The sequence below is a fragment of the Fukomys damarensis genome, unplaced genomic scaffold (genome assembly GCF_012274545.1).
Source record: "Fukomys damarensis isolate Sample0158 unplaced genomic scaffold, DMR_v1.0_HiC HiC_scaffold_27, whole genome shotgun sequence".
In the NCBI taxonomy this organism is placed as follows: Eukaryota; Metazoa; Chordata; class Mammalia; order Rodentia; family Bathyergidae; genus Fukomys; species Fukomys damarensis.
This window is the reverse complement of record NW_022900939.1, coordinates 37,262,566-37,277,780: the sequence shown is the minus strand read 5'-3', so window position 1 is coordinate 37,277,780 and position 15,215 is coordinate 37,262,566. Positions and strand designations below refer to the sequence as shown.

General features: G+C 38.2%; 1 pseudogene; it reads right to left on the bottom strand.

Moving 5' to 3' along the window:
• Positions 1–10,395: 10,395 nt before the first annotated feature.
• On the bottom strand, positions 10,396–13,086 carry LOC104857836 (annotated as a pseudogene).
• Positions 13,087–15,215: the final 2,129 nt, after the last annotated feature.

The following is a 15,215-nucleotide window of genomic DNA, read 5'->3' as shown; positions in this document are numbered from 1 at the left end:
TTTTTTTTTTTTTTTTTTTTTTTTTTTTGGTACCAGAGATCAAACTCAGGTCCTTCTGTATACAAGGCAGGTGTGGGAACCACTGAGCTAAATCCCCAGCCTAGAAATGCATTTTAAAGTACTCTTTTCTTACTGGAACTTTGCAAATGAACTCCCAGACACCAGTGGTCAGTTTGAGCTAGATGAAAGGGAGTTTTTTTGGATCAAAGACTGAGCAGCACAGGAAGTGAAATTTTCTGTATGGCTACTCTCATCCAATCCCTTGTAGTTTAACTTGACTATTTCTTTCCTCCAAACACAATTACCTCCTTTTTAAGGAGAAAGAAATGGGCTAACTCTCCTTGAAAATGGCTCTCCATATATCATTACACATTATGTTATCTTTCCAATAGACTGAGCATGTCCAGTTCCACGGACCCTTCTTCACACTATTTGTTGAAAGTTTTCATTTTATTTATGATATTAAAATTGGTTTTTCTTAAAGGGACAAAATATAATCTAAATGTAATACTCTTATGAGATCTGATGAATGTTAAATGGAGCAGAATAACTACTTCATTTAGGTAAATATAGAATTTTTTTCAACAATCACATTTAGCTCTGTTGTTTCTAAAGCTTCATTGCTGAGGATTATTTTTACAGTCCCTTTTTAACATTTCCATCCATATTATCATACTATCTTAAGGAAGGAGTGGGGATTAGGAAAGGATTTACCACTAACCTTTAAGTATCTCAATATACCAATTATAGGCCATTTCTTTAACTTAATTAAGCACTTATATTTTCATAATTTTCTTTCTTTTGATGGAAACTAAATGAAAGATTTTGCTAAATCACATTAATATAGACTTGGAAGGATGCTTGTGATGGAGTTTGTTGCTTCCAAATAAAAAATGAGGAGAGATTGGGTTGGTTTTATTCATTAGACAACATAACATAGTGCATACTTTATAAAAAATAAAAGGGTAGAGGTTATAGTTCGCAAGAGAAGTCAGCAAAGAGACAGGTGGGGCAGGGTGTGGGGAAGAACAGATAAGACACTTGTAGTTGTCCGCACCCACGGAGAAAGGCTCACATAGTATATTTCACCCACCGGTGATGTTTGAAATCTGCACAGAGTGGTGCTCACTAGGGGACCACCAGCAAGTCTTGGAGGACAGGGACTTTATTGGCATTGGTCACAGAGGCATTGCTCATTGTCCATATGGCTGATGGGAGTCTCAGCTCCTCCAGAATTCAGGCTTAGATTGTGTGGCCCAAGGCCTCCATCAGCAATCACAGTGTTGTTACACACTTCAGCCACCAACAGACAACACATTCAAGGGGCCCAGATATCTTCATGCTCAACAGTCTGTCATGTGCCAAACTGTTATTTGAACAACTCTGCTTGCACAAGTGTATTCAGAATTCATTTCTAAGGCATTGCAGAGAGAATGAAGTTGCTTTGTCTAATTACTGAAATTCAGAGCTTATGATGGAATGTTTATACTTGGCAAAATTCATAATGCTAGAGATTGTTCAGAAAGTACTTAAATCCAAAGGGAGACAGGAGTGATGTGTGAATGTTCAATCTAGCCATGTTCACTGAGAGAGCTAAGAGAAACTTCTCATTGCCACTAATCTGAGGTACACATTTATTCTATGCTTTCATTCATTACATCATTCCTATTGATGCTACCATGAGCCAGAAAATTTTCTGAAACATAGGACTCATCAGTGATTTAAAAAAAATGATTCTCACCATGGTGAAATTTGCATTCTAGTAGTGTTTAGCGTGGAGAGGAGATATATAATAAAGAAATTAGCAAACAGGAGAAATTCAAAATTTAATTATAGGCCACAGCACAATAAGTACCATCTAAAATAAAAGTAGACCAGCATAAGTGCCAAGTGGGTGAGACATATCACAGTATTAAATACTAAGTGTACATTGGTGAGATAAGCATCATGGTCCTTGAAAAGGATGAAGATATTCAATACTGCCATTAAATGGGCTCTCTGATTTACTGAAAACATTGTGATACAAGAGTGGCAGATGTCAAATGTTAACACAAACATCAAAGATGAGATGGCCTATATAAAAGACAATAAAGTCAAATAGATTATTGAAAGGTCTGACCAGGAATTGTCATTAATAGAGGGTCATTATTCATAGAGACATTGAATCTTCAGGGAACAGATATCCTTCTAAAAGCCTCTCTGATCTGGCCACTGAATAAACACTAGTTCTGCATATACAGCTTAACTGAGTTAGAGTCATGGCCCCTCAGCCATTTCCCCCCATTTTCATAAAGAAGGCGACGAAAAGGAGGAAGAACTCTAGGGTAATCTTTTGGTTGTTGTTGTTGTTGTTGTTGTTTTTGGTACCAGGGATTGAACTCAGGCCCTTGCGCTTGTGAGACAGGCAGCAGAACCACTGAGCCAAATCCCCAGCCCCACTCTAGGATAATCTTCTGAATTATGCTCAAATATACTGTGATCACTTTCCAGGGTAAGATTTAATGGAGAAAACTGTCCCAGTGTGATTTTTAATTGAACTATGAATCTGAGGGAAGAGCAATTTCTGGGATGAGAAACCCCTGGTGTGTCTACCAGTAAAAGAAGAGTTTAGAGAATTAAATAACCAAATATGACTGACACTGGACAAAGTCAGTGTCACAGTATGGTAATGAACTGATAAGCAGCTATTGCTGTTTTCCTAAATTTTTTTTTTTTTTTTTTTTTTTTTTGGTACCGGGGATTGAACTCGGGTCCTTGCGCTTGCAAGGCAGGCCACCGAACCGCTGAGCTAAATCCCCAGCCCTCCTAATTCCTAAATGTATGAATAAAGAAGATATGTGTATCTCAGCAACTCTGCATTAACTACCTGTTCCATGCAGTTAGTTAGGACACGGAGAATCAAATGAACAACAAATTCTTTCTTTGGTATGTATCAAAAATGCAACTATTCATTCATCTTTATTATATTACCGATCCCCTTGGATACATAGACACCCTTTTCCATTGCATCCTTTTCTGCTTCATAATTATACTGCTTAAATTACTATAGCTATGTACCATGTTATGTCTCCTTTCAAAGTTCTTTTTTTCCAAAATTGTTTGACTACTCACATATATTGATATAGACTTAAGTACCAATATAGATATAGATATATACAGGCTGTAACTATGTAATGCTGGTTGGTTTTGAATTTGTGGACTCCTGCAGGCATGTCCCATCACATTCAGCTTCCTGTATTATTGAAGAATATGCACAACAATTTTGTGAAAAGCTTTTATTGAGATTTTAAGGGATTATATTATTTGAAATTATAGTGTGCTGAGTTTTTCCATCCATAAATATGTGTATCTTCACATTTTTGGCACATCTCTTTTATTACATACTTTGGCAATTGCTACAAAAGCAGTTCATTAAGATACTCTTTCACATCATGTCGTTAAGGCTAAAATATGTGCATGTTTTCAGTTAAAATGAGAGTGAGGCTATGCCATGAGATACTTCCCTAGATGCTAGGGTTCTATGTCTCCCGACTTTTTGGATTAACCGCTTGAATTAGCTGGCAGTATTTTAGGTCTCTCTAACCAAAGCTCATGCTTCTTGTTTCCATTTAGAGATAGGACCCTTTTGCTCTGCCCAACCCATGGTTTGTTTCTGCTGTGTACAAGGGCCGACTCCCTTGTCTTGTCTGTAGTGTTGTCTCGTTAATCATTCTTGTATTGTTTGTGGGTCATTTCCAACTCCCACATTGTCTGCAGATGTGGAATATTCCTCGTGCTCTGTCTTTTATTAATATTTTTTTTGTTTCGTGTTTTGATTGTGTCTTTAATTTTGTCTTGCTCAGTTTTCTTCCCAAAGAGATACATGTCTCCTTTGGTTCACAAGGAGTTAAAATTGGATTTTCTCACATTGTTCTGAAAATTTTAGTTAATATTACTTTAACCTGTTTTACTTATCTTTATCAATTTGAAGATGTAGAGACATGAGGTACTCAATTTACTCTCTGAAATAGAATTAAGAATTGTGCTGCTATAAACGTGGCTGAGCATGTTTCACTGTAACATGATGTCTTTAACTGCTTTGGGAAGATACCTAGTGGAGGAATAGCTGGGTCAAATGGAATTTCAAGCTTTAGTATTTCGAAATCACCTGTAGTGATTTCCATAATGATTGTACTAGTTTACATTCTCACTGAAAACATGAATTCCTTTTTTCTTGCAGCCTTGCCACCATTTGTTAGTTTCTTTTGGAAGTGGTGATTCTTTGATTCTTCTTAATTTGCGTCTGCATATTTGAGATGATGACCATTATTTCATCTTTTACACATAGTTTTTGGCAGGAATCAACCCTTACTATGAAGTTTAAAGTGAGAGTCTGGCTGCAGCAGCTGGCAATAACAAGGCCGAGCTTGCTGTCAGGTTCTCTACTTCGAAGACAGAGAGTCCAGCTGGTTAAGCTCTAATGAGCTGCAGGTGCTGGCCAGACATTCCAGTAACTGCGTAGTCCAGGAAACAGGTTGTTTTCACTCCATTTTGTTACCCTCATACATATCTCAGTACTCTTTTCAATTCTTGTCATGCACTTTCCTGGATTTCTTCCCACTTTTCTGGTCAATCTCTTTGGTCTCTGTCAATTTCTCATCTTATGTAAGCTCTGATTAGGGGGTTTCACAGTGAACAACTCACCTTTAATTTACCTCTATATCATCAAGTTCCCTAACTTAGTCTGCTTCACTTTGAGGGCAGACAAATTACCCTGTCATTTCACATTGCTTTAAATATATCTTATTTATCAAAACTCCCAAGACCTGGGCCGGAGATTTAGCTCAGTGGTTGTGCCACCCATCTCACAAGTGCCAGGTCCCGAGTTCAATCCCTGGTAAGAACAACAACAACAACAAAAAATACGCCTCCCAAGATCAAATATGTAGTATAATTCGCTGTGCACCATTCCTACTTACCCAATATATAGTCTTCCTCGTTTCATAGCATTCTGATACTCAAAGCTGATGTCTTGAGTTTCTTCCTAAATCTTGTACCAGACACAGACACTGTTCTTCCAATATCTCTTTGGCCTTCCCTTTTACTTTAACCAGCTTGATATTCAACTTTAAGGATATGAAAGCTCTACCCAAGGGCTTTCTCTGGATAGTAGAGTATCCTCTGATTTGGTGCTGGAGAACAGATTATCTTTGGGACAGCCCACAATGAATACAGACCACAGTTGGTATATAAATACCCTAGGTCTGTGGGTCCCTAGTTTGGATGACTCTCAGGAATCTACTTTGGTTTCCTGACGTTATCTGTGATGTTTAAACTAACTAGGCTGTGGTATTCATCTGTCTACAAATATACCCAGTTTGGGTTTCTTTGTTTTTCCTTGCTACTTCTCCAATCCCTTATTCAAGTTTCTGGGATCACTTTCTTTTTTCCGTTTGTTTTTAATTTTTTTTTTCATTGGTACTGGGGATCGAACTCGCGATTTTGTGCTTGCGAGGCAGGCAGTGGAACTACTGAGCCAAATCCCCAGCCCCTGGGATCACTTTCTAAGGAAACTACCATACTTTATCTCAGTGTCAGCTTCTTGGCACTCGAAATAAATAAGCTTCCAATCTAACTCCTACATTAGTAAGTAGCATCACAATGTAAATATGAGTAAATAGTTCATTTTTCTCAAATGGTACAGAGATCAACAGACAGAGAGAGGGAGGAGAGAAGGGAGAGAAAAATAAGATTTAAGATGTATTATGTATATTTACCAATGGCACCAAAGGAATGCAAACATTATGAAGTGCAAATATGTACCAATAAAAGTACAATTTTAAAATATGAAATTAACTTTGATTTCTTTTACCTTGCCCACCTGTCAATCTGTAAGTTCTTGCTCCAAAACCATAGTCTTCCTGCTGTTCTGCATCACAAATACCAATACCCTGGCCCAGGCAGGGTAACATGTTTTACATCCTCAATTTGAGAACTGTTCACTCCTTTCCTCTCCCTCCTCCAAATTTTTTTTTCCACAAGGAAACCAAAACAATCCTTTTTTTATTTTTCTTTTTGAGACAGGGTCTCACTAGGCAGTTTAGGCTGACCTCGAACTCACAGCAATCCTGCTGTGTCAGTCTCCCGCGTGCTAGGATTGCAGGGATGAACCACAAAACCTGGCTCCAGAGCAATCTTTTAAATGTTGCTTAGATTATTCTGCTGCTTCCCAGCTTTAAAAAGTCAACAATTTCCTACCACAAGAAATAAAATCCAAATATCTTCCTTGGCCTATAAAACCTTATGTTGTCTGTTTATATTTATGATTCCAAATTAATATTGACCTACAACTAACAAATTGAAAATACAGTCATCTTTCTCTTTTTCCCAAACACAAGCATCTGTTTCCTTCTGGGAACTTGCATACATTCTGTTCCTTCTGCCTGGAATGTCTTCCTCAGTTCCAGTTTAAATTGTCCTTATTCAAAGAAGCTTTCCCCTATGCCCTAAGTGAGCCATGCCCCAACTTATTCTTCTCTATTGCAACAATCGGATAATCATCTCATTTATACAGATTTACTTTATTAATGTATGCATGTACCTTTAAGAAGGTTTTAATAGTTAAGATAAAAACTATTTCCTAAATCAATGCATAACTAATAGCTAGGGTTTAATTTCATGTATAGTGTACGTTTAATAAAATTTGTTAAACAGAAAAGAAAATAAATGAAAGAGTAAAGTTTTAGGAGGAAAATGACTCACACATTAATCTCCTATGAATTTATAAGAAAAATATTGGATTAGCTTGATATACTCAATGGAGACCCTGAACAAAATCTTTAGTAAGAGTGGGCTGAGATCAAAAGAAAACAAAATATAATACAAATATCCCATTCTTAAATTTTATTTATTATTTTGCAAATGTTCACGTTAATATGTGCTCATTGTAATGTTAGATAATTTGCTACAAAGTTTTATAAAGCAAAAGCTAACCTCTCTGTAGGAGACTTTTCATCTATTCCCACCACTCTATGATAATCAATGTTACCAACCAGTTATACGTTTTTGCACATTTTTTGTTCAGTTAATCCATAATACACATTTAAAAATCTGTGTAAATTTATTTTCTGACTGTTTTCACTTTAATGTTGAGTAATATTTTGAATATAATCATGGAAAAAACATTTCAAAAATGCAAAATAATAGAAAGTTAATCAGTGCTATTAGTCTTTCCATGCAAATAATTGTTTACTGAGATAAGCAATAACAGCTCTGCAGCTAAGAATATATACAGAAGGATGTTATACTAGTTTAAAAATAAGCTCAGTCAAGAGATTACAGATGATACAAGTGAAAGAGTACAAGTAATGTATAAGAAAACAAAGGATTTGAATCAAGCTTATTGCCCTGTGTAACACAGCCATGATAATACTACAAGTGGATGGATGAAATACAAAGCTCTTTACAGTTACCTCCTCTTACCCCTAGGAAAGAAACATTTCTGCTTTTGTTGCTGTGGTGTTTGGTCTGTTTTATGAGACACAGTCTTGCTATACAGTTCAGGCTGGCCTCGAACTTAAAATGTAGCCCAGAATGACTTTGAACTCACAATGATCCTCCTGCCCCAGCATCCCTATCACAGGCATGCACCACCACAGCTGGCAGAAATCCGTCTTACTACAGTAGTTCATCTGGCTTTCAGGGTCAGGCTGTTCATCTTTCGTTATAAAGACTTATTTTTGCTTATCTTTGGGTTTACTCTTAAATAGTACTCAAAAGTAAAATTGAAGACAGCAAATTAACAAAGGATTACCCTTTAATATGTAATGAGTGTTATCTAGTTTTCAATAAACTTAGCCAGAGTTTACGTGGTAAACTGATCCCAGTATCTGAAACTTCTCAGTAGCTTATGAACTTCTCAGCATTAGTTCATAAGCACATGGTGAGGAGAGGCCGGGCTTAATCTGTGCAACCACCTTTACCTCCCGAACCTCTAGGGTAACAGTAGTTCACTTCATTTTCCCTTCTGGCCATAAAAGGATAAGGAACACTGTTGTTTAAGGGGTGACTGCAGTTAATATCAAATATCAGTGCTTTGAATACCATGACATATTTACAAAAAAATTTTTTTTATGTAAGCAAAACATAGCTTGCCTGCTTCTGCCATTTTATAAAAGGGACTGTGGAGGTCTGAGGGGGCGTGAAAGGACTATCATAAAGGAAACTGCAAAGGCAGCAATGATCAGCGGCAAAGAAAATATAGACAACAAAGTGATAAGTAGATACCTTGGGGGAAAAATTAGTCGACAGTCATCCAGGTTCTTTGAGGTAATTTTTACTATGCCTGCCCCAAACTAAGCTGGCAATGACTCTGCAGTCGCTGCCCCTTGGGCCCTGTGGTGTTGGTTATTCTTTCATGATATGTAATTTTCCCAGCCGAACTACATGCTCAGACATTATTGCTTGAGCTGAGAGCATTTTAAATAGGATTCTGCATTACAGTATCTAAGAAGGCAGTGGTGTGTGCGTGTGTGTGCATGTGTGTGTGTGTGTGTGTGTGTGTCTTACTGCAAATTGAACCAGGGTCCTCACACTGAGCTACATCTCCGTTCTTTCTATTATCTGAGAGAAGGCCTCACTAGGTTGCCCAGGTGAGGCTTGAACCTGCAATGCTTCTGCCTTGACTGCCCAGAGTGATGGGATTATAGGTTTGTACCACCACTTCCAGCTTACAAAATTGTTTTGAAGAAAAAGCACAATAACACATCCTAATGGAATGTCACGTGACTTCAGTTCTGTCTCATCATAAAGGCACCACTTAAAGGTGACTTTTACAATCTAAGCAGCCTGTAAAGGCTGTTAATTTCAGATTTCTTGCCTTTGAAAGTTTCACCTTCAGCATAAGAATGGCAGCTCTTCCTAGGACATGTTGGAACACACCTGTAATCTCAGCACTCTGGGAGGCTGACACTGGAGTATCACAAGTTCAATACCAGCCTAAGCAACCAAGTGAGACCTAAATCAAAATAAAAAAATATCATGCATGGTGGCACACACCTGTAATCCCAGCACTTGGGAGGCTGAGGCAGGAGGATCACTGTGAGTTTGAGACGAACCTGGGCTATGTAGTGAGCTCCAGGTCAGCATCAACTACATAGTGAGACCCTGTCTCAAACAAAACAAAACAAAACAAAATATAAAATAGAAAGGCCAAGGACGTAGCTCAGAGCAAAGGTCCAAGACCCAATTGCACACACCTGTAATCCCAGCACTTGGGAGGCTGAGGCAGGAGGATCACTGTGAGTTTGAGACGAACCTGGGCTATGTAGTGAGCTCCAGGTCAGCATCAACTACATAGTGAGACCCTGTCTCAAACAAAACAAAACAAAACAAAATATAAAATAGAAAGGCCAAGGACGTAGCTCAGAGCAAAGGTCCAAGACCCAATTCTAGTATTGGAAAAAAATATAGAAGCTCATATCAGATAACTAAGTCACCCAAGTGAGGCCTCATCTAGAGTTTCCCAGTTTGGAGTGCGGTATAAAAGAGTAGGTCTACAAGATACAACATCTGGCTTAATAAAGATATATGTGATGTCAACTAAATTGTTCAGTTTTGACTTCAGTGACCCAAACAGTTATAAAACAATAAAAAAGCAACGATTCCTAGCAATAAGACTGTCTGCTGCAAGAAATTAAATAATACTTTTATTAAGATGCACTTTAATCTTTCTTTATGTGGTATACAAGGAAAAAGCACTGCTGTCTCAAAAAAATCACCCAACAGTCTTTCTTTCCCATATACAGTTAGTCTTAGCTCTTGGAGTCAAAGAACATTACCAATGAGTATATCCCCAAATGCCATCGAAATCTCAGTGATCTCCTCCCAAATAGGAACTTTTTCTAAACATAAGCAACAACTTCCTATAAAAATTTCTAGCCAACCTTCAACAAGTCAAACCCAAATTAGTCTCTATGCTGTCTCAAGTAGTACGCAATGTATCCTATCATCAAAGATTCAAAGACATGAACTTCTCCCAATTATGAAGAATGGCAAGTGTTTACATAAAGCCAGTGGTAAAAACTAATAGGGTCGCCTGAGCACGGAGGCATCTGGTGGTAAACCCAGCACTCTGGGTGGATAAAGCAGGATGATTGTACATTGGAGCCCAGCCTGAGATACCAGTGACTAAGCAAGACTGTGTCAAAAGTAAGAAATCAGAAAGGAGAAAGGGATGCAACTCAATGCAAAGGTTCAGTACCCAGCATCAGCACCCAAAAATAAATAAATAAAAGTGACAGGGTCTTACCTTGATTTTTCTGCTCACTTCCAAAAAGGAAGCTTATCTTCCAAAGACCTCTGAAGTGAATAAGGGTCACGCAATATTCAGCAAATGATACAGCTGAGGAGAAGAAACTACAGTGACAAACAAGTGGATTTCCTGGAGAAGGGCTCCTGAATGAAGTTGGGCTGTTTCTGCTGCAAGGGCTGTTCAAGAAAGATACCCTGGCTTTGGCAGATCTCATTGAGGGCCAGCAACACTAACCAGATTCCCAGTAGACCTGATGATTTTGTAAAGAAATACATATTCGTTAAACCTTTCAGTGGGGTTCTCCTGTGGGTTTCTTATAGTCAATGTGTTGGCCTCTATCCAGCATTCCCACATTGATGGGTGGGACTTCTTTAATTGCTTCAGGGGTGTCTTCCGTGTTGACATCACTGGCCTTCTCTCAACTTGCATGGCTTAGGTTCTGTTTCAGCTTTTCTGCAGTCTCTGAAGCTTCTAAGGCAACGGATGGAGCCCTGGTGAAAGACTTCTAGGCCATCTACAGCGACCACAGCAAGTTGTTTTTAAGGTCCACACTCATCCTGGTCAAGCACTTCCTCAGTTCTAAGTGCATTCCCTTACTACTTTTATGATATGTGATCAACACTGGTTTAAATTACACTTCTGGAACCACCATTGGTTCAGTCCTATCAGCTATAGGATCAAAATGATGATAAATATTGAAGAAATGTTAGAAATTCATAATTGAATCAATTCTCTTTAGTCCTCGGACAGTAACGAACATTCCAATGAGAGACCCAAATGTAAAGAATATCTTTGCTTGGTAGATGAGTGGGGATACCTTACAGATACTTGCCCAATGCCAACATCTAGATATTCATCCTTTCTAGTGTCATCTGTATTACTATGGGATTCAGATTCTTTGGGGATGTTCATACTGCAGCTGACTGTATGGTTTGTCAGTTAAGACCCCATGAATTTTTTTCTGGTCCTGAAATAGTTTAATAAGTTATTTGCTGGCTATAAGGGAATTCCCATTTACTGAATATCTCTGTCTGTACATAAAGGCAGAGTTTCTGTATCTTCTTTCTTTTTCTCAAATATATTAAATATTTCAGTGAGCTGAAGTTTCTTCAACACTTCCTCCAGTGTTGGTATGTCTCCATGATCCATAACAGTTAGCAAATCCTTTTCAGTGTCAATATCTCCTAGAGAAACTTTCTGATTTGTTAGGATATTAAATGATATAACCAAACTTAAACTATGACCAGCAATGGATATACCACCTTTGAAATCAGGGTTCCTCTGCAGAAAAAGTGTATGTAAATATGTTCAGTTCATTTCAGAAGCTACTGGGTCCACACTAGCTTGACAGCAGGTAGATCTATTGTAAAGACAACCAGAATCATGTCACGGTGAAATGACTGGGGCAGTTAATGCTGGACCAGGTTATTTGTCCCACCTACATCCACACCATAGAATGTATAGGTAGGTCTTTGCCACCTGACTGGAAGAAATTCTAATCTTCCAATTTGCTGATTTTCTCAAAACATCTGCAGGAATTTCAAGGAAACGCTACAAAAATCATTGACATACTATGCAGTGCTTTGAAATTAGAGATCACAAGCTTGTCCAATCCCATGGACTGAGTGATCTATTTGGAAAGATTCTCCACAGTGAACGTAAGCAGAGATATTCTCAACTCCTCTCTCTCTCTCTCTTCACCTTTCTTGGCCAACTTTGCTCAGTGCTACATCACACTGGTATGCACCATGAGCTTGGGACTGTGTAATATAATAATTTATCTGTTTCGAGACTCCAGTTTCTCCTTCCATTCATCCAGAGTCAGAGCACGCATGTTAATTTACTCGAACTTGGCTGAAACTCCCTCAGTGGGGAACAACCTTCTTGTCTTTGTCTCTGTTGTAAAATCGGGTACATTGTTTCACTTCTAATGCTAATTTTTTCCCACAGCTGAACTTCATGCCTGTCCCCCATTAGTGGGAACAACTCTCCCATTACAGTCTTTTCCAGAGCCATATTATTGTAGACAAGTAAGTTAATTAGATATCATGTAGGCTCCAGGCCTCAAGGTGCCAGCCCTCCAGGAGCCAACACAGCAAGGAGCCAAACTGGAGAACAACTGTGGCACATTCACTGGTTAGTATTATAAAAAGAAGAGGCACTACTTCCCGTATGGACAGGAGTGATTGATATTCTAACTGGGAAATCCCTTGTATGTGACCTGCTTTTCCATTTGATCCCCATTTAATCAATACTACCTGAGTGACTGTACTTGAAATTTTATTGGTTGTTCAAGGTTTTGTCCCACCTCAAGCCCGCCTGGTAAATTTCCACTGGGTCCTATAGTTTTGTCCCACTTCGTGCCCATCTCACTTTATGGCTTTGCTGTATAAAACACCTTGGAAAAGTGGGGCGAATGGGCAACCCACTTTCTGGACCCCTTTTATCTCTCTTAGACAGAAGCTTTCTTTCTCTCAGTAAAATTTTCTACTCTTAACCTCCATTTTTCCTAGAATTCATTCTTTGATTTTAGAGAATGCAGACTCGAGTTTTGGATACTAGCAATTTTGGGAATTACATCTATCCCTCCTATATCTATACACTGTGAATCCTCCGCATTGAAAGGAATCCACATCTCCTTAAAATTGATCACCTTACAATAAAATCAATGTGGAGAAACTGGTTCATACAAACTTCCAGCATCCAAATCTATTAGCTCAAAGGATCTACATGAGTTTGGTGATGTGGATGGATCAGACAGATGCTTTCTTCTGGTCTGATTCCACTGATGACATTTTTTTCTCTCTCTCCCTGGGAGCCCTGCTGCTTGCCTTGCAAGCTCCTGTCTTCACCTGAGAGCACTGGTTCCCAGGGTTCCCACTGAGTGGCAGACAGTGCCCCACCAGCCTATTTTTCTGAAAGAACTATACTAAACATATAATTCCCCAACTTTTTTAAAATTTGAAAATATATTATGCAAGTGACCAATGTGGCTTATTCTAATTTTTATTATCTGGAATTATATTAGTGATAGATATTTCCATAAGTGGGAGTAAATAATTTGGTGACAATCATGTTAGGAACAGTATTTTCAATTTACCTTATCCCTCTTTTCTCTCTAAAGCTCTCTTGTGAATTCTGCCATATCCCCAAACAATCCATATCAACACCTTGGTCTACTTTCTCCTCATTCAACTATTAACATCAACATAAGCACACACATGCACACACTCAGTTACATTCACACGTACATAAACACACACACTCAGTCACATTCACATATATGAAAGAGTATGCTGTCATTGTGTTACTTTTTAAAGACATGGAATCGTATCTTGTAATCTTATTGGTTGCTCTTGGTTTGGTCCCACCTCATGCACACCTTGTAAAGTTTCACTGGGTCTAAATCACTCTTTTCCTTCTTTCTTTTTTTTCTGGTTCTGGGGATCAAACTTGGGACTTTGGGCTTGAGAGGCAGACTAATTTATTCTTTTTAAAATTTTTATTGTTTTTGGTACCTGGGATCCAACTTGGGTCCTTGTGCTTGCAAGGCAGGCGGCGGAACCACTGAGCAAAATCCCCAGCCCTAGACTAATTTATTCTTAATGATTATAAATTAAGGTGCTATTATTTATCAACTCTTTTCTTTCTTTGATGCTCACTGACTTTAGTACCATGGCTCCCACTTTGAACAATACTGTAATAAACACTGTAGTAAGCATATCTTATTTATTGGTGCTTTTTTTCCATGAGACACATTTCCATAATTGAAACTGTTGGATGATATGGTTATGTCTTTTTAATTTTGATGTATGTAGTCAGGCTGCTTTCTTAAAATGTAGTGATAAATTGCATTTCATTGAAATGTGCATGTGTTTTCCCTTCCCTTCTAGCAATAGGTGGTATTTTAATTTAACGTTTGACAATTTTATGGGTGTAATGGGATCTTTCGATATGACATCAATTTGCATCTTTATTACTGCCAGTGAATTTCAACATCAATCTGTCTGTTGGTCAGTTGAGTTGTACTCCTGTGAATTGGTACTCAGATCTTTTTTCTGACTGTATTTTGGATCAAGCTGTAGTTAATATATGCCTTTAATAAGTCAGCTTGCATCGGTTAGCTTTTCAGTCACTTGGACAAAATACCTGACACGTGAAACTGAAAGCAGGAGCTGTGAGCTCACAGTTTCAGAATATTCTGCCCTTGATGGACTGGGTCCGAGGTAGAAGCACATGGCGTAAGGGCATAGTGAACCAAAGATGCTCATTTCATTGGAGTCTGTGGGAAGAGCAGAGAAATGGCCAGACAGACAGAAGCCAGGAACCAGCTAGATCCCAAGATCATGCTTCCTTGACCCAGACAAATCCAGATGTGTTTATTTACTAGTCCCTGGGTGGGTCCCCAAACAATCAAGTTGACAGGTTAAACATCTAGTAGTTACACTGTATTTTCAATAATTCTTCAATTATATATTTGTATATAATTTTGTACCTCTTACAGAACTGCTTTCCACTTTCAAAATGAAATAGATTTTTCTTTCATACTTCAGAATTTTATTTGGATGAAGTTTTCTCTAGCTGAGGATAGTTGTGCACACTTATAATTTCAGCATTTAGGAAGACTGAGTTCAAGGACCTCCTGGCCAACTCAGAGAATTAGCATGACCTGTCTCAAAATTTAAAAATGAAAGAAAGAGAGAAAGAAAGAAAGAAAGAAGGAAGAGGAAGAGGAGAAGAAAGAAAGAAAGAAAGAAAGAAAGAAAGAAAGAAAGAAAGAAAGAAAGAAAGAAAGAAAGAAAGAAAGAAAGAAAGAAGGAAGGAAGGAAGGAAGGAAGGAAGGAAGGAAGGAAGGAAGGAAGGAAAGAAAGGTAGGTAGAATTGGAGATGTAGTTCAGTGTGAGGTTCTACGTTCAATCTCCAG